The sequence below is a fragment of the Pristis pectinata genome, chromosome 6, assembly GCF_009764475.1.
Source record: "Pristis pectinata isolate sPriPec2 chromosome 6, sPriPec2.1.pri, whole genome shotgun sequence".
Taxonomy (NCBI): domain Eukaryota; kingdom Metazoa; phylum Chordata; class Chondrichthyes; order Rhinopristiformes; family Pristidae; genus Pristis; species Pristis pectinata.
This window is the reverse complement of record NC_067410.1, coordinates 106,048,794-106,067,603: the sequence shown is the minus strand read 5'-3', so window position 1 is coordinate 106,067,603 and position 18,810 is coordinate 106,048,794. Positions and strand designations below refer to the sequence as shown.

General features: G+C 44.3%; 1 protein-coding gene across 1 annotated transcript in view; it reads right to left on the bottom strand.

The window, feature by feature from the left end:
* mbnl1 (muscleblind-like splicing regulator 1) overlaps positions 1 to 12,763 on the bottom strand; it is a 414,821-nt gene extending 402,058 nt beyond the window's left edge. The window contains exon 1 of the mRNA XM_052018920.1: positions 12,712 to 12,763. The gene's annotated coding sequence lies outside the window, so the exon portion shown is untranslated. The remainder of the gene's footprint in view (positions 1 to 12,711) is intronic.
* Positions 12,764 to 18,810: the final 6,047 nt, after the last annotated feature.

The window sequence follows — 18,810 nt, the reverse complement described above, 5'->3', positions numbered from 1 at the left end:
TAAGGTGAGAGGGGGTAAGTTCAAAGGAGATGTGCGGGGCAAGTTTCTTCACAAAGACAGTGGTGGGTGCCTCGAATGCGCTGCCTGGGGTGCTGGCTGAGGCAAATATGACAGGGGTATTCAGAAAGCTCTTAGATAGGCACATAGATGTACAGGAAATGGTAGAATATGGACATTGTGCAAGCCCAAGCGATTAGTTTAGTTGAGCATCTGAATAAATATTTAATTAGTTCAGCACAACACTGTGGGCCGAAGGGCCTGTTCCTGTGCTGTATTGTCCGATGTTCTAATGGGATTGAAGGAAAGAAAATCAGCCATGGTTGAATGGTGGAGCAGACTCGATGGGCTGAATGGCCTAATTCTGCTCCTATATCTTATGGTCTTAGGTCTGGTGTTTCAGTGGCCTGTTTCTGCACTGTGAGATGCTGCCTGACTTGCTGGTCATTTCAATATGTTCTGCCAAACTAATTAAATGATTAATCAAATGCCTAACTAAACTAATCCCTTGGACCTACACAATGTCCATATCCTACCATTTCCCATACATTTATGGGCCTATCTAAGAGCTTTTTTGAATACCCCTGTCGTATTTTTTTCTTATGTCACACCTTCCCTGTTATGCAGTGGTCAGAACAATATGGAGAGTATTCAAGCAGTGTTCTAACCTGTGTACAGAACTCCTCATCTATGGCTGAATACACATTGTATCCACGGACACACACTGAGACAAACACTAACTGCTGCTGGAAGACCATCAACTTGGTGGAAGATGTACTTCGGTTGGCCTGAGACTCATTGGTCTTCCAGTGTGGGGAGATGTCCATAAGGGAATGCTGTCGACTGGCACATCCCAAGCTGCAGAGGTACATGCCGAGGAACACACTGAAGCTCGGTACGGCCAACACAAAGGCTCCATGGATAAGGACCATGGTCTCAAGTCCTGCTGCCCCTCCACACTAAAGAGCTGGGCCCTGTGTAACAGCCTCTCAAACACTTCACTGGAAATGTGAATTGTATTGACACATTGTAAGAGAATGTGTTGAATTGATGGTAAATTGAATGTGGACGAAAATGTGTACCCGTTATATTTACTGCATGTATCATGAACGCAGCTGATGACAAGTATATTTTTTAAATAAAAAGAGTTGTCATTCCTTTATTGTCTTCCTGCTCCTATATTTCAGATCTCAGCTAACAAACGAAAGCATCCCAAATGTCATATTAACCACCTTATCTACCTGTCCTGAAGTCAGAACACAGTTCATGCATCTCACACAGCTTTGCTCTGAAGGAGTATTTTATCAGCCATTATATGTTGAAGGACTGGAGATTACTAAGTCCAATATGGACAATATGTTGTACATGACCCACATTACAATGGAGACACAAGAGGATCTGCAGATGCTGGAATCTGGAGCAACACACACAAAATGCTGGAGGAACTCAGCAGGTCAGGCAGCATCTGTGGAGGGAAATAAACAGAAATGGAGATGCAAGGTATTCTGCAGATGTAAACTGTTCCGATGAAGATGCAAAGATGGCCCAACGAAGGATCTCAACCCAAAATGTTGACTGTTTATCTCCCTCCATAGATGCTGCGTTGACCTGCTGAGTTCCTCCAGCATTTTGTGTGCATTGACCACCTTATAATACTGTGCATCTGATATCTCAAATAAAATTATAGTGGATCTCCCAAGCAGGACCAAATTGGCGCACCTTTTTTTTTCCCCATGTGCTGGTGAATTTCTGGATCTTGAAGTTTTAGGCTGTTGTCCAAACTGGCTCAATGCAAAAAAAAAGCTCTTCTGTTTTCCCTTGCAGAATTTCCCAAGTTGAAAACAGCACTAAGTCTCACCCTCAAATTCTCGCGGTGAAATATTCTGCCTCACAATCTGGAGGTCAGTTCTGTAAACAAGACCAAGACTATTGGCAGTGTTTCTCTGACTTGCACAATGGAATTTTATAAGTAACTGTCCCTTTGTAAAATATGGCTGATTTCCTGTAAAAAGCCAGCATTCATTTGATGTCAGTCAAAACAAAATTCAAGACTTTTTGCAGCAAGTTACATACAACTCACCTACTATAATTTCTCAACAGAGGAAATTAGGGCTTTGCATTGCACAGGGCTCTCTGTCTGTCTCCATATCCCAATTTTCAAAATTTGCTTCTGGTGGGCATGGTACCTGCCAAGAATATGATGCCTGGAACAAGCCCCCTACTATAACACTGCAAAATGAAACAAAACTCACATATGAGGCAATGTGGAGAACTAATCCATTAATTTCCTGTCAGCAAATCTGACTAGAACGCAAGAACATTTGAAATAAGAGCAGGTGTAGGCCATTCACCCCATCTAACCAGCTCCTACAGTCAACAAGATCAGGCTGATGTCCCAACTCAACACTATTTTCTTACCCTATCCCCATCAATTCTTTTAAGAATTAACAATTCTTAGAATTGTCATCAATTCTAAGAACTAACAGTAACAGAATTTAACAAATCTGTTATACTTTGGAAAGTCAAATCAAGGTAGGACTTTCACAGTGAACAGCAAGGCCTTGGGGAGTGTTGTAGGACAGAGGGACCTTGGAGTTCAGCTGTATGGTTCCATGAAAGTGGAGTTTCATGTTGCTTTCATTAGTCAGAACACTGAGTATAGAAGTTGGGAGGTTATGGTGTGGTTGTACTAGACGTTGGTGAGGCCGCATGAAGTATTATGCTTTTACGCAAAAGATACATTTCACTGTGGGTTTCGATGTACATGTGACTAATAAAGGTATCTTATCTTATTATGTACAGTTTTGGTCACCCTGCTTTAGGAAAGATGTTATTAAACTGGAAATAGTGCAAAACGATTTGCCAGGACTCAAGGGACTGAGTTAAAGGGAGAGGTTGGACAGGCGAGGACTTTTTTCTTTGGAGTGTCGGAGAGTGAGAGTGAACTTATAGAGGTGTATAAAATCATGAGGAGCATAGATAGGGTGAATGCACTCAGACTTGTTCCCAGGGTTAGGGAATCAAGAACAGGAGGGCATAGGTTTAAAGTGAGAGGGGAAAGATTTAATAGGATCCTGAGGGGCAATGTTTTTGTTTTACACAGGATTGTGGAACGAGTTGTCAGAGGAAGTGGTTGAGGCAGGTACAATAACAACTTTACAAAGACAGTTGGACAGGTACATGGATAGGAAAGGTTTAGAAGGTTATGGCCAAAGGCCGGCAAATGGTACTCGGTTGGATGGGCATCTTAGTCAGCATGGACCAGTTGGGCCAAAGTACTATAACTCTGCGACTCTACCGAGAAATCAATTGATCTCTGTATTCAATGCAATTATAACCAAACCTCCACGAACAAGTGGATACAAAATTGTAAAGATTCACCACCATCTGAGTGAAGAAATTTCTCCTCATTTCAGTCTTAAATAGCCCACTTCTTATTTTGAACCCGTGACCACAGGAAGGTGGGGAATTTAGTGGAAATACTTGTGTAAACTAGTAACTGTGGTTTCCAGCTGAAGGTCTTTCAGCCAATTGTGCATAGCATCAAGGAATAGTTACAAGGAAAGGTCTCGAACAAGGTATGCATCAGTTGATTGGTGAGGATCCAGAGTGAGGTGCCCAAGGTATATCCTGGCAGACCCGTTGTTTATTCTTATCGTTTCTGAAATGCTTTGTGTTCCTCTGAATCTCATGTCATAAACAGAACCTTCCAAACCTTCAACTTACTTCCCTGCACCCAAAGTGAATTCTTTCTGGACAGGAACCTTCCATCTTTACTTCCTTCCCTGAGCTACACAGAACAGCAAAGCACAGGAACCAGCCTTATGTCCACAGGTTGGAGGAACAACACCTGATATTCCGCCTTGGGAGTCTCAACCTGATGGCCTCAATATAGATTTCTCTAACTTCCGGTAACCCCACCCCTTATTTTACTTCCCCCTGCTCCTTTGTCTTCCCTTATTCCTGTGGCTCCCTTCCCCTGCCTTGATGACCTGCCCATCTCCTCCCCTCCCCTCCCCCATCCTTTATTCCATGGTCCACTGCCCTCTCCTACCGGATTCCTTCTTCTTCAGCCCTTTGCCTCTTCTACCCATCACCTCTCAGCTTATTACATCTCCCCCTCTCCCACCCACCCACCATCCCACTCTAGCCTGGACTCTCCTATCACCTGATCTCACCTGTCCCCTACCTGCATGTGTTCCTGTTCCTCCCCCTCCCCCCACCTTCTTATTCTGGCTTCTGCCCTCTTCCTTTCCAGTCCCGATGAAGGGTCTCGGCCTGAAATGTCAACTGTTTATTTCCCACCACAGATGCTGCCTGACCTGCTGAGTTCCTCCAGCACTTTTTGTGTATTGCTCCAGATTCCAGCATCTGCAGAATTTTTTTGTGTCTCCTAAACTAATCGCATCTGCCTGCACATGGTCCTCATCCCTCTATTCCCTGCCTATTCACATGTCTTTCTAAATGCCTCCTAAATGTTGCTATCATATCTGCATCTAGCACCTCCTCTGGGGAGTGCATTGCAGGCACCTACCACTCTATGGAAACAACTTGCCTTGTAAGTTTCCCTTAAACTTTGCCCCTCTCACTGTAAACCTATCCCCTCCAGTATTTGACATTTCCACCCCAGAAGAAGACACTGACTAGTTTCCCTATCTACGCCTCTCATAATTTTATAAACTTCTATCAGGTCGCCCCTCAGTCTCCGACGCTCCAGAGAAAACAACCCAAGTTTGTCCAATCTCTCCTGGTAACCAATCCAGGCAAAATCCTGGTTAATCTCTTCTGCACCCTCTCCAAAGCCTCCACATCCTTCCTATAGTGTAGCAAACCAGAACTGTAGAAAATACACCAAATGTGGTCTAACTATACTTCTGTAACATGGCTCCCTACCTTTTATACTTAATGCCCTGACCAATGAAGGCAAGCTTGTCCTATGCCTTCTTTACTACCCTATGCACTTGTGTTGCCACTTTCAGGGAGCTACTGAGCTGATGGAAAAACCTTTGCTTGGCAAAGGGACGAAATTTGATCCAGCTTCATTTTGACACCTCAGCCACCGCTCAAGAAGTATTGATGAAGCTCTCCCTCCAAGTTATAATGGGAAGTAGCTGAAGAACTACTTGCTATTTTAGTGGTTTACATGTGTCCAGGCTGGCAAACCTAAGACTAATGGAAAGCTTATGAGTGATTTTTCTCTCCCTGCAAGATTAAAAGCAAAATTGGCTCAGATTATATTTACAGAGAGAGGATATGTACTCAGGAAAAAGTACCTTGTTAACCTTGGAGATATGAGAGACCGCAGATGATGGATTCTGGAGCAACAAACAATCTGCTGGAAGAACTCAGCGGGTCGAGCACCATCTGTGGAGGTGGGGGGGTTGGTGGTGGAAGTTAAAGAATTGTCGAAGTTTCAAGTTGCGACCCTGCATCAGGACTCAGAATGGAGAGGGAAGAGAGCCAGTCGAAAGGGGACATAGTGAGACAAGAGTATTTCCCTCCTCCTTCAACCTCCCTTGCCTGCACCTGGATCCACCTTATTTTTGCATGCCTCCACTGCTTCTGTCTCCAAACTCCACCTGTTTGGAGAAACCTCCAAATGCTGTCAAGGTTAATGGCAAGACTCTTAGCAGTGTGGAGGAACAGAGGGATCTTCGGGTCCACGTCCATAGATCCCTCAAGGTTGCTATGCAGGTTGATAGGGTTGTTAAGAAGGCGTATGGAGTGTTGGCCTTCATTAGTCGGGGTATTGAGTTCAAGGGCTGTGAGGTGATGTTGAGGCTCTATAGAACTCTGGTCAGACCACACTTGGAGTATTGTGTTCAGTTCGGGTTGCCTCATTATAGAAAGGATGTGGAGGCTTTAGAGAGGGTGCAGAGGAGATTTACCAGGGTGCTGCCTGGATTGCAGAGCATGTCTTACGAGGTTGAGCAACCTAGGGTTTTTCTCTTTGGAGCAAAGGAGGATGAGAGGTGACTTGATAGAGGTGTACAAGATGATAAGAGGCATAGATTGAGTGGACAGTCAGAGACTTTTTCCCAGGGCGACAATGGCTCACACGAGGGGGCATAATTTTAAGGCAATTGGAGGAAGGTATAAGGGGGATGTCAGGGGTAAGTTTTTTTTTTAAACACAGAGAGTGGTGGGTGTGTGGAATGCACTGCCGGCAGAGGTTGTGGGGGCAGATACATTAGGGGCATTTAAGAGACTCTTAGATAGATACATGAATGATAGAAAAATAAGGGGCTATTTGGGAGGGAAGGGTTAGATAGATCTTAGAACAGGATAAAATGTTGGCACAACGTTGTGGGCCGAAGGGCCTGTACTGTGCTGTAGTGTTCTATGTTCTAATTCCACTGCCCCCCCCTCCCCCCAGATGCTGCTCGACCCAGAGTTCCTCCAGCAGATTGTTTGTTGCAGCTTGTTATCCTTACCCGATTAACATTGATTTTCGGTATGCTTAAAGATCAAATCTGTCCAGAATACTTCACTGCTTTAAAATGCGCTGAAGCTTTTATAGTCAATTAAGCACTTTTAAGTGCAGTAACTGTTGAATGTCAGGAATAAGCAAAACCACCAAAATATGTACAGCAAGGTCCCACAGTCTTATTGAACTGAAGAGCTTATCTGATTTCTGTTGCTATTCCCTCTTCATCATGAAGGTTCAATATTCTCTGCCACCAAATCGGCCTCACCCACTTCCTTTCACCCCCTCCAATGCACCCTTCTCCACCAATACATGCTTGTAATTCTAATGCAGTAAACTGTGTCATACATCGTGGTATACTCTGGATACACCAGCCTGTAAACCGCTGTGCCAAATTTAGGAAGATGCTGGAGGTCAGACATAGGTTCATCCCACCTTTTGCTCCGTCCACGAATTCACCACTGAGCCTACGGATATTTGTAAATTACTGATCTGAAAAAAAATGGATGCACTTCCCATCTGACCCCTCACACCCAGAACATCTGGGGCCACTGACCTTCATTTAAAAGACAGGTGTTTTATTTATTTTACATCATTTAAATTATTTATTGACACAGCTTTTTGTTACTACATCCCTACTCTCTTTTTAAGCTTGTAACTTCCTTAGGATCATGAACATTCCATTGTAATATTATTCTGGAGACAGCTTCTGTCCTCTTTTCATGGAGAAAATTTCAAATTCCAGCTACGCTTTGAGTGAAACCATCTCTCTGTCACTCCACAGTCATCACATACGTCTTAGTGTCCTCACTGTCCATTGGTACCTCAATGAACAACTGCTAAACAGGAGGAAGATACAAAAGCCTGAGGGCACGCACCACCATGCTCAAGGACAGCTTCTATCCTGCTGTTTTAAGATTATTGAATGGTTCCCTAGTACGATGAGATGGACTCTTGACCTCACAATCTTCTTCATTATGACCTCGCACCTTATTGTCTGCCTGCACTGCACTTTCTCTGTGACTGTAACACTTTATTCTGCATTCTGTTATTGTTTTCCCTTGTACTACCTCAATGCACTGTTTTAATGAATTGATCTGTATACAAGACAAGTTTTTTACTGTACCTCAGTACATGTGACAATAATAAACTAATTTACCACAGCAAGGTTGCCTTCTCTTTTCACCTCACTGAACTCTAACCTTTTCTGTTTCAGATCTGGCAGGACTGGATGTGAGGGCAACACATTAGGAGCTGACAGGAATATCTGTCTGTTGCAAACTTGTAGAAGAGGCTGTCTCCATGAACGAAGCTGATGAGAGAAAGGGTTCCACCTCATCATTTTCTCCACAGCATCTTAAAGAGCCTGAAAGTACAGAATTAAACTGCCATTGTGCTGAAAACAGCAGCTTCAAAAATAAATTATGCAAGGAAGCTATTTAATGAGATTGGGTTTCAGAAACACAAGAACACAAGAAAATAGAAGCAGGAGTAGGCCACTCGGCCCCTCAATCCTGCCCTGCCATTCAATGTGATCATGGCTGATCTATGCCAGTCTCAACTCCAGTTCCCCATAACCCTCAAAGTCCTCGAACTTTCAAATGTTTATGTATCTCCACTTTAGGGATGTCTAATGATCTGACCTCCACCACTATCAGAGGGAGAGAATTCCAGAGATTCACTGTGAGCTGAGAGAAGAAATTTCTACACACCTCAGTTTTAAAAGACCAGTCTCCTATCTTGAAATCATGTCCCCTTGTTTGTGACTCTCCCAACAGTGAAAAAAATTCAACATCCCCTGTCAAGGCCTCTTAGGATCTTGTATGTTAGAATAAAGTGACCACTCTTCTTCATGAATACATCCATGTCTTCACAAGATGTACTAATCCTTGATTTCCATCATTCCTGTTTGTTTAACGGCCAAGACCCGGAGCTTTGGAATTATCTCCTAACCCTCTCCATTTCTCTACCTCTCTTCACAATTTTCAGACACTCCTTAAAAAAACGACCTCATAGTCACCTGTCCTACCACCTGCTCTTGTCTCTCAAGATCAAGCTTCATAGAACATAGAACAGTACAGCACAGGAACAGGCCCCTCAGCCCACGATGTTGTGCTGAATAAACCAATCCCTTCTGCCTGCACATGGTGCATATTCCTCTATTCTCTGCACATTCACATGCCTTTCTAAGGGTCTGTTAAATGCCTCTATCGTATCTGCCTCCACCACCAGCCCTGGCAGCACATTCCAGGCACCCACTGTTCTCTGTGTAACAAACTTACCCAACACATCTTCTTTACACTTTACCCCTCTCACTTTAAATGCATGCCCTCGAGTATTAGACACTTCAATCCTAGGAAAAAGATACCAGCTGTCCACCCTATCTATACCTCTCATAAGTTTATAAATTTCTATCAGGTCTCCCCTCAGCCTCCGATGCTCCAGAGAAAACAACCCAAGTTTGTCTAACCTTTCCTTGTAGCATTTGCCCTCTAATCCAGGCAGCATCCTGGTAAACCTCTTCTGCACCCTGTCCAAAGCCTCCACATGCTTCCTACGATGGGGTGACCAGAATTGAATGTAATACTCCATATGCAGCCTAACCAGAGTTTTATAAAGCTGCAACATAACTTCCTAAGTCTTGAACTCAATTGAACTAATAAAGGCAAGCGTGCCATATGCTTATTAACTTGTGCAGCCACTTTCAAGGAGCTATGGACTTGGACCCCAAGTGTGTGGCCCAATTCTGCTCTAATTCCATCTACAAGTTTGCAGATGATACCACGGTTGTAGGCCGTATCTCAGACAGCGATGAGTCGGAGTACAGGAAGGAGATAGAGAGCTTAGCGGCATGGTGTCATGACAACAACCTTTCCCTCAATGTCAACAAAACAAAAGAGCTGGTCATTGACTTCAGGAAAGGGGGTGGTGTACATGCACCTGTCTACATTAATGGTGCCAAGGTCGAGAGGGTTGAGAGCTTCAAGTTCCTGGGATTGAACATCACTAACAGCCTGTCCTGGTCAAATCACGTAGAAGCCACGGCCAAGAAAGCTCACCAGTGCCTCTACTTCCTCAGGAGGCTAAAGAAATTTGGTTTGTCCTCTTTGACTCTCACCAACTTTTACAGATGCACCATAGAAAGCATCCTATCTGGATATATCACGGCTTGGTATGGCAACTGCTCTGCCCAGGACCACAAGAAACTGCAGGGAGTTATGGACGCAGCCCAGTGCATCATGGAAACCAGCCTCCCCTCCTTGGACTCTGTCTTTACTTCTCGCTGCCTTGGTGAAACAGCCAGCATAATCAAAGACCCCACCCACCTGGGTCATTCTCTTCTCTCTCCTCTTCCATCAGGTAGAAGATACAGGAGCCTGAGGGCACGTACCACCAGGCTCAAGGACAGCTTCTACCCCACTGTGATAAGACTATTGAACGGTTCCTTTATAAGATGAGATGGACTCTGACCTCACGATCTATCTTGTTGTGACCTTGCACCTTATTGCACAGCACTTTCTCTGTAGCTGTGACACTTTACTCTGTACTGTTATTGTTTTTACCCTGTACTACCTCAATGCACTCTGTACTAACTCAGTGTAACTGCACTGTGTAATGAATTGACCTGTACGATCAGTATGCAAGACAAGTTTTTCACTGTACCTTGGTACAAGTGACGGTAATAAACCAATACCAAGGTTCCTCTGTACATCAAAGATCCCTCTGTACATCAGCTGACAACCCTTCGGTACAGTGTCTTGCACCATATAAATGCTGTTCGCATAAACATCAGCTGCCCTTCCATTTGTAGGTATGGTGTTATACAATGGCATAGATGGCACTGCTGACCCACAGCTCCAGTGACTCAGGTTCAATCCTCACCCCTGGTGTTGTCCCTTTGGAGTTTGCACGTTCTCCCTGTGACCATATGGACTTCCTCCCGCATCCCAATGTTGACTGCTATAAATTGTCCCTGGTGTATTAGTGAGTGGTACAGTCTTGATCGAATTGATGGGAATTTGGGAAGATTAAAGTGAAATTAGTGTAGGATTATTTGGACGAGCAGTGTAGACTGGTGGGCCAAACAGCTTGCTTCCTGATGTATAACTTTGCAATTTATTCACAGACCTGGAGCCTTCCAATAGACTTAAATAATGCATTATTGTTGTGTAGTTAGTGAGGCCACATTTCTTGGAGACATTGAATCTGCCTGGACCACTGTTCCAACAGACTATCCAATAAATATACAGTGTAAAGGATTATCAAAGAATACAGCAAGATATGGATCAGTTACAGATATGGGCAGAGAAGTGGCAGATGGAGTTTAATCCAGGCAAGTGTGAGGTGTTGCACTTTGGGAGGTCAAATAGAAGGAGAATGTATACAGTTAATTGTAGACCCCTTGTTAGCATTGAGGTATGGACCTGGATCTTGGGGTTCAGATCCATAGTTCACTGAAAGTGGCTACGCAAGTGGACAAGGTGGTAAAGAAGGCATATGGAATGCTTGCCTTCATCGGTAGGGGTGTTGAGTATAACAGTAAGGAAGTCATGCTGCAGCTATATAAAACTTTAGTCAGACAGCACTTAGAGTATTGTGTGCAGATCTGATTGCCCCATTATAGGAAGGGTGCGGAGGCTGCGGAGAGGGTGCAGAAGAGGTTTACCAGGATGCTGCCTGGATTAGAGGGCATGAGCTATAAGAGAAGGTTGGACGAACTTGGGTTATTCTCCCTGGAGCATCAGAGGCTGAGTGGAGACCTGATAAAGGTTTTTAAAATTATGAGAGACGTAGATAGGGTACACAGTCAGAAACTTTTCACCAGGGTCGAAATGTCAAACACCGGAGGACATGCTTTTAAGGTTAGAGGGGGGATGCTTAAAGGCAATGTGAGTGGCAGGTCTTTTGTTTTTACAGAGAGGGATAGGTGCCTGGAATGAGTTACCAGGGGTAGTCATGTAAGCAGACAGTTTGGTGGAGCTTTAGAGGCTTTTAGATAGACACATGATTATGAAGGAAATGGAGGGAAATACACAGGAGGAGGACATTTAGTATAAATTGGCATCAAGATCAGCACAACATCGTGGGCCGAAGCGACTGTCCAGTGCTGTACTGTTCTATGTTCTAAATCCCACACCATTCCCTGAAGGAGCAGAAGAATCTCACCTGGTTTATCAGGAATCATTTTCCGCTCAATCTACTCCACCGAAAGGGGAAAGACAACCAAATGGCCAGGAACCCAACAGAAAATCCGATTTGACTTTACTTCAAGTAATGTTACAGCAGTAAGATGGCAGAGACTATGAGGGAACACCACACCTTGAGCTGGCCTTTCACCCATGGGATCTTACTTTGCCTCCATAATTAGATTTAAAGATACTTGGTGATGTATTTTGCAGAGTATTATGTTACATAAACATCAACAGTCAAAAGTTGAAAAGGAAAGCATAATTTTTCCCAGCGGCAAGGAAAAAAGCTTTGACACAGAGGAACATCATTCTAATCATGTAGGCACAGTGTGTCATTCCATTTTAAGGTAAGCCAGGCATTATGCTGTTAAAACAGGCTTTATGAATGTAGCAGTTTGCAGGAAATAAGGAACATATAGGCCAATGGCAGATGCAGTCTGTCACACACAATTGAACACCACAGTTTGTATCAGAACATGTTAGAAAGTTTAAAATTACTGCTTTCAGGTCCACATTAATACTTCAGGTTAGCTGCTCTGCAGGCCAGAGTTCTCAAGAAGCTGCCTCAAAGCAACACAGATTCAAGCCTCACAGAATCTATGCTGATTCTGCCTGTGTATACTCAGTGGATGGTACCTTATAAGAAGGGTTAGAGTCATAGAGTAACACAGCACGGAAACAGACCCTTTGGCCCAACTTGTCCCTATCAACCATGGTGCCCACCTATCTAATCCCATTTGTCCCATATCCATCTAAGCTGTTCTTATCCAATTACTTTCCCAAATGTCTTTTAAAAGTTGTTATTTGTACCTGCCTCAACCACTTCTTCTGGCAGCTTGTTCCATATACGCACCACCCCCATGTAAAGAAGTTGCCCCTCCGGTCCCTTTTAAATCTTTCCCCTCTAACCCTAAACCTGTGCCCTCCCATTTTTAGTTCCCCTTTCCTGGTAAAAAGACCGTGTGCATTCACCCTATCTGCGATCTTATACACCTCACCTTTGGAGGGTGATGTTAAATAGAAACTGAACTATTTGCTGATAAGATGACATTTCTGGTGTCATAATCTGCCAATGAATAGTGGAAAAAAAAGCATTACCTTTTGTTGCATGTCTGTGTAACTTATGGGTGAGGAATTCTCCAAGAGCTCAGCACAGGGAGCTTACTTGTTCCAAAGGCCTGGAAAGGCAGGTCCCAACATCCCAAACAGCAATCAGTCACATGACATTGGACTGAACAGTCTTAAAGCTGCAGTCAACATTTTACAGCCAAAACTAATCACATGGCAGCTTTATTAAAAAACTTTTTCAGAGTTGGTTTTGGTGTTGATACTGGTTTATTATTTGTCAACACGTACTGAGATACAGTGAAAAACTTAGCTTTGCAAGCCATCCATACAGATCATTTCAAAACATAAGTACTTTGAGGTATTACAAAGGGAAAAGCAGTAACAGAATGTGGGATTTCGTGTTACAGTTACAGAGAAAGTGCAGTGTAGGTAGACAATAAGGTGCAAGGGCCATGATGAGGTAGATTGTAAGATCAAGAGTTCATCTTTAACGTACAAGAGGTCCATTCAAGAGTCTTATAACAGTTGGATGGAAGCTGTCCTTGAGCCCGGTGGTACGTGTTCTCAAGCTTTTGTATCTTCTGCCCAATGGAAGGGGTGAGAAGAGCGAATGGGGCAACACCAGCATTTATTGCCCATCTTTAATTGCCCCTGAGAAGGTGACGATGAGGTGCCGTCTTGCTGTCCTTCTTGTGATAGGTAGGAACTTCCTGGATTTAGACTCAGGGATGGTAGTGGAAGGATATATTTCCAAGCTGGGATGTTGTGGAGGGGAACCTGCAGGCGGTAGTGCTCCCATGATGCTGCTACCCTTGTTCTCCTTGGTGGTAGAGGTGTGGGAGGTGTTGATGATCAGGTGAGTAATTATGGTGCATTTTGTAGATGGTAGGACATGAGTTGTGAAAGGTGCTGTACATTTGCAAATACACACTGCAACCCAACTATTTGTGTATTGTGTGAAACTGTAAGCCTTGCTGTCCAGAAGAAGAGTCTCCACTCGAAACGTCGACTGTCCGTTTCCCTCCACAGATTCTGCCTGACCTGCTGAGTTCCTCCAGCATTATGTGAGTTGCTTCAGATTCCAACATCTGCAGTCTCTCGTGTCTCTGGAGCCTTGCACCCCTTGGCAAGAGGCAAAGCCCTGCCCCCAGCCTGTAAAAGGCTGTCAACATCCTGGGGGAGGGGCCTCAGTAATACACTGGCTTTAGCTTTGTAGCAACACACAAAACACTGGAAGAACTCTGCAGGTCAGGCAGCATCTATGGAGGGAAATGTACAGTCAACGTTTTGGGTTGAGACCCTTCATCTGGATTGAAAGATAGAGGGGAGATAGATTGGTGTCTTACATCACTAATAGCCTGTCCTGGTCCAACCACATAGACGCTACAGCTAAGAAAATTCACCAGTGCCTCTACTTCCTCAGGAGGCTAAAAAAAATTGGCATGTCCCCTTTGACACTCACCAACTTTTATCGATGCACCGTAGAAAGCATCCTATCTGGATGCATCACAGCTTGGTATGGCAACTGCTCTGCCCGGCACCGCAAGAAACTGCAGAAAGCTATGAACACAGCTCAGGACATCACAGAAACCAGCCTCCACTCCATGGACTCTGTCTATACCTCTCGCTGCCTTGGTGAAGCAGCCAGCATAATCAAAGACCCCAACCACCTGAGTCATTCCCTTTTCTCTCCTCTTCCATCAGGCAGAAGATACAGGAGCCTGAGGGCACATACCACCAGGCTCAAGGACAGCTTCTATCCCACTGTGATAAGACTATTGAACGGTTTCCTTATACATTGAGATGGACTCTTGAGCTCATAATCTACCTTGTTGTGACCTTGCTCCTTATTGTCTACCTACACTGCACTTCCCTGTAGCTGTGACACTTTACTCTGTATTCTGTTATTGTTTTTTTACCTGTACTACCTCAATGCACTCTGTACTAACGCAATATATCTGCACTGTATAATGAATTGACCTGCATGAACCGTACGCAAGACAAGTTTTTCACTGTACCAAGTGACAATAGTAAACCAATACCAATAACAACAATAAAGATAGTCAGTATAAAGAGGTGAGGGGAAGGGCTGGAGCAAGAGCTGACAGGTGATGGGACGATCCAGGTGAGGGGTGGTGATAGGCAGATGGGGAAGTGGGGAGAGTGGGAAGCTGGGAGGTGATGGGCGGCTGAAGATGATAGAATCCAATGGGAGAGGAAGAAGGAGCATGGAATCAAGGGAGGAAGGTGGGGAAGGCAGTGGAGTGTAGCAGGGGAAGGGGACCAGTGGGAGGAGTGTGTGGGTGATGGACAGGTAGAGAGGGGCGAGGGAGGGACAGAGGGCCGATGATGGATCAGGAGGAGGGAGAAAAGAGAGGGAGCAGTTAGCAGAAGTTGGAGAATTCAGTGTTCATGCTGCCGGATTGTAGACGATCCAAGAGGAATATGAGCTGCTGTTCCTCGAATTTGCGTTTAGCCTCAACTTCTGCCTGAGGCGCAGTTTCCGTTCCATGAGCTCTCGCATCTAGCCGAGGTCAATGCAAGTGCTGGGGCAGAAAGTCTGGGAGTGTAGGGTTAGGTTCTAGCTCAGTCCAGCCTGGTAGTCAGATGGTCGGGTTGCGTGAGATGTGCTTATTATTGGCCAAAACACCAGGCAGGCAGGACTCTTCAAAACAGATTAGGGGATCCGTTACATCCACCAGGACAGCAGGCAGTGCTTGGTTAACCTCTCAGTTGAAAGATGACACCGTCAACTGCAAAGTTGTCTCAATAATACACTGGGGCGCAGGCCGGGAATTTATACTTCAGTCTCTGGAGTGGACTTGAACCCATGAACCTGTGGCTCTCATTTCTGCATAAATCATTAATTACAAAAACAAGATCTAATTAACATGCTTAACTCACCGAGACAACACCGTGTGAAGTTTTGTTTTACTGACATTTTCTTTGGAGTATCACTTGCTCAATTGTAATAATTTTCCATTGCATCAGATGTTGCAATCTGTACAGGGGGAATGATAAGAAGAAAAGCTATACCTCTGATTTAAATATTGACTATTACTAGGCCTCTATTTGCCAAAAGTCCCCATGATTTATTAAGTTACTCTGTACTTTTTGAGAAAACTGCATCTCATGATTACACCATAGGCTGTTAAAATAAAAGTCCAGTGAAGTTTATTGTCAAATGTACATGTATGCACAGATGCAATGGAAAACTTACTTACTTGCATTACAGGCATGTAAGCAGCATTAAAAGTGTTGAGGAATAGAAGAGTCCAACGTGGCTACCTGGTACTAAGACACAGCAACACAAGTGCCTTTACTCTCTTCCATATTTCACTTACACCAGTGCTGATCTGTGTCTCCAGCTTCTATCCTGCTGTTATAAGACTATTGAACGGTTCCATAATATGATAAGATGGACTCTTGACCTCACAATCTACCCTATTATGACCTTGCACCTTATTGTCTACCTGCTCTGCACTTTTTTCTGTAGCTGGGACACTTTTCTCTGTATTCTGTATCGTTCGGTAGTGTAGCAGTTAGCGTAACGCTGTTACAGCATCAGCGACCCGGGTTCAATTCCAGCCGCTGTCTGTAAGGAGTTTGTACGTTCTCCCCGTGTCTGCATGGGTTTCCTCCGGGTGCTCCGGTTTCCTCCCACATTCCAAAGACAGACGAGTTAGGAAGTTGTGGCCATGCTATGTTGGTGCTGGAAGCATGGTGACACTTGCGGGCTGCCCCCCAGAACATTCTACGCAAAAAGATGGATTTCACTGTGTGTTTCGATGTACATGTGGCTAATAAAGATATCTTACATCTTACATTGGCTTTACCCTGTACTACCTGAATCCACTGTGTAATGAATCGATCTGTATGAACAGTATGTAAGACAGTACAAGTGACAATAATAAACCAATACCAATTCCAATTCCCCATACTCTTTGGCACCATATTAAAAAAGCCCCAACGATTATTGCCTCAAGGTCAATAATTATTCCTCCACCTCCACAGGAGTCTGGAGGAAGGTGAGAAGGAGAATTCTGCTGAAATATTATCAGCCTGAAAGATTAACTCTGTCTGACTTGCTGGGTATTTCCAATCTTTTCTGTTTCTGTTTGACAAAAATTCCAGACTTTATAAGAAGTAAATTCTGTTTTACTCTCTGTCCATCTTGACAGGAAAAAGAGCAGCATAATATCTAAATAGTGAGAGATTGCGGAGTTCTGAGATGGAGATGGACCTGTGTAGATGGATAAAATGTCGGCCGAAGGGCCTGCACTGTGCTGTAATGTTCTATGTTCTGTGTGTCCTAGTAATTAGGAAGGATAACAGAGTATGGTGGTGGTTATATGGAACAGCTACTTTCCTGCAACCGACCTGCACAACCCTGACTGTTCGTCAGCAACAGAACACTATCAGAATCAGAATCAGAATCAGGTTGCTGATCACCGGCGTATGTCGTGAAATTTGTTGTTTAGCGGCAGCAGTACAGTGCAAGACATAAAAATTACTATAAGTTACAAAAATAAATAAATAGTGGAAAGAGGAATATCGAGGTAGTCATCATGGGTTCATGGACCGTTCAGAAGTCTGATAGTGGAGAGGAAGAAGCTGTTCCTGAAATGTTGAATGTGGGTCTTCAGGCTCCTGTACCTCCTCCCTGATGGTAGTAACGTGAAAAGGGCATGTCCCGGAGGTGAGGGTCCTTAATGATGGATGCTGCCTTCTTTAGGCACTACCCCTTGAAGATGTCCTTGATGGTGGGGAGTGTTGTGCCCGTGATGGAGCTGGCTAAGTCTACAACCCTCTGCAGCTTCTTTCGATCCTGCACATTGGAGCATCCATACCAGACGGTGATGCAACCAGTCAGAATGCTCTCTGGCGTACATCTGTAGAAATTTGCAAGAGTCTTTGGTGATGTACCAAATCTCCTCAAACTCCTACTGAAATAGAGATGCTGGCATGTCTTCTTCATGATTGCATCAATGTGTTGGGTCCAGAATAGATCCTGTGAGAAGTTGACGCCCAGGAACTTGAAGCTGCTAAGCCACTACAGACCACCTCTTGCACTACCATGGACTTGTCTTCAATTGTGTCTTTGCTTTTTTTGCATGAAGTTCTTGCTTTTGCACAGTCTAATTTTTCACTGTATGGTATAATTTTACGTATAACTTATATTCTGTGTTGTTATCTGTACCTACGTGCCTGTGATGCTGCTGCAAGCAAGTTTTTCGTTATACTGTACCTCACCGTACTTGTGCAGATGACAATAACCTCCACTTGACAGAGGAAGTAGTAGAGGCAGGTACACTTACAGCATTTAAGATTCATTTGGACAGCTTCATTGATAGGAAAGATTTAAAGGGAAATGGGCCAAATTCAGGCAAATGGGACTAGTTCAAGTGAGCTGGGCCAAAGGGTCTGTTTCCATGCCGTGTATCTCAATGAATTGATGAATCTAATGCAGTGAAATTCCACGGTTAGCAAGGCACAAGCATTTGTATGTGTGTTGTAACAAGTCTGACAATTTCTTTGCAAAGAAAGACCACTTGTCTTCCTGCTCCACCTGCTGAGTTATTGGAGGAAGGTAGGGAGACTTTGGAGTGTGTGGGGAGGGTAAGATGAGAGGGTTTGAGAGAGGGAATAGGGCAATGACTGGGGAGTTAGTGAGTGCATTGGACACAAAGGGTTAGGGAGATGAATGGGTGAGGATTGGTGAGTCAGTTAGAGAATGAAAGCTGGTGGGAATCACCGAGGGGATGATGGGGATACTGAGAAGATCGGTGGGTCAGGAAAAGAACTGCAGTTACTGAGAGAATTGGGGGTTTCTTGGACAGATAAAGGTTTGGTGACAGGGGATTGGACAGTTTATTGAAGGGCAACGGAGACTGAGGTGTTAGAAGGGGGTTTGTGAGAGGATCAACTGATCAGTGGGAGGACTGGAGAAGACTGAAGGTGACAGAGAGGTTCAGTGAGTTGTGGGAGTTAAGTGCGAGCATTGAGCGTAAGAAGAAACGCAGGGAGCAGCAAAATGATAATCAGAATCAGATTTATTATCACTGACATAGAACGTAGAACAGTACAGCACAGGAACAGGCCCTTTGGCCCACAATGTTGTGCTGAACT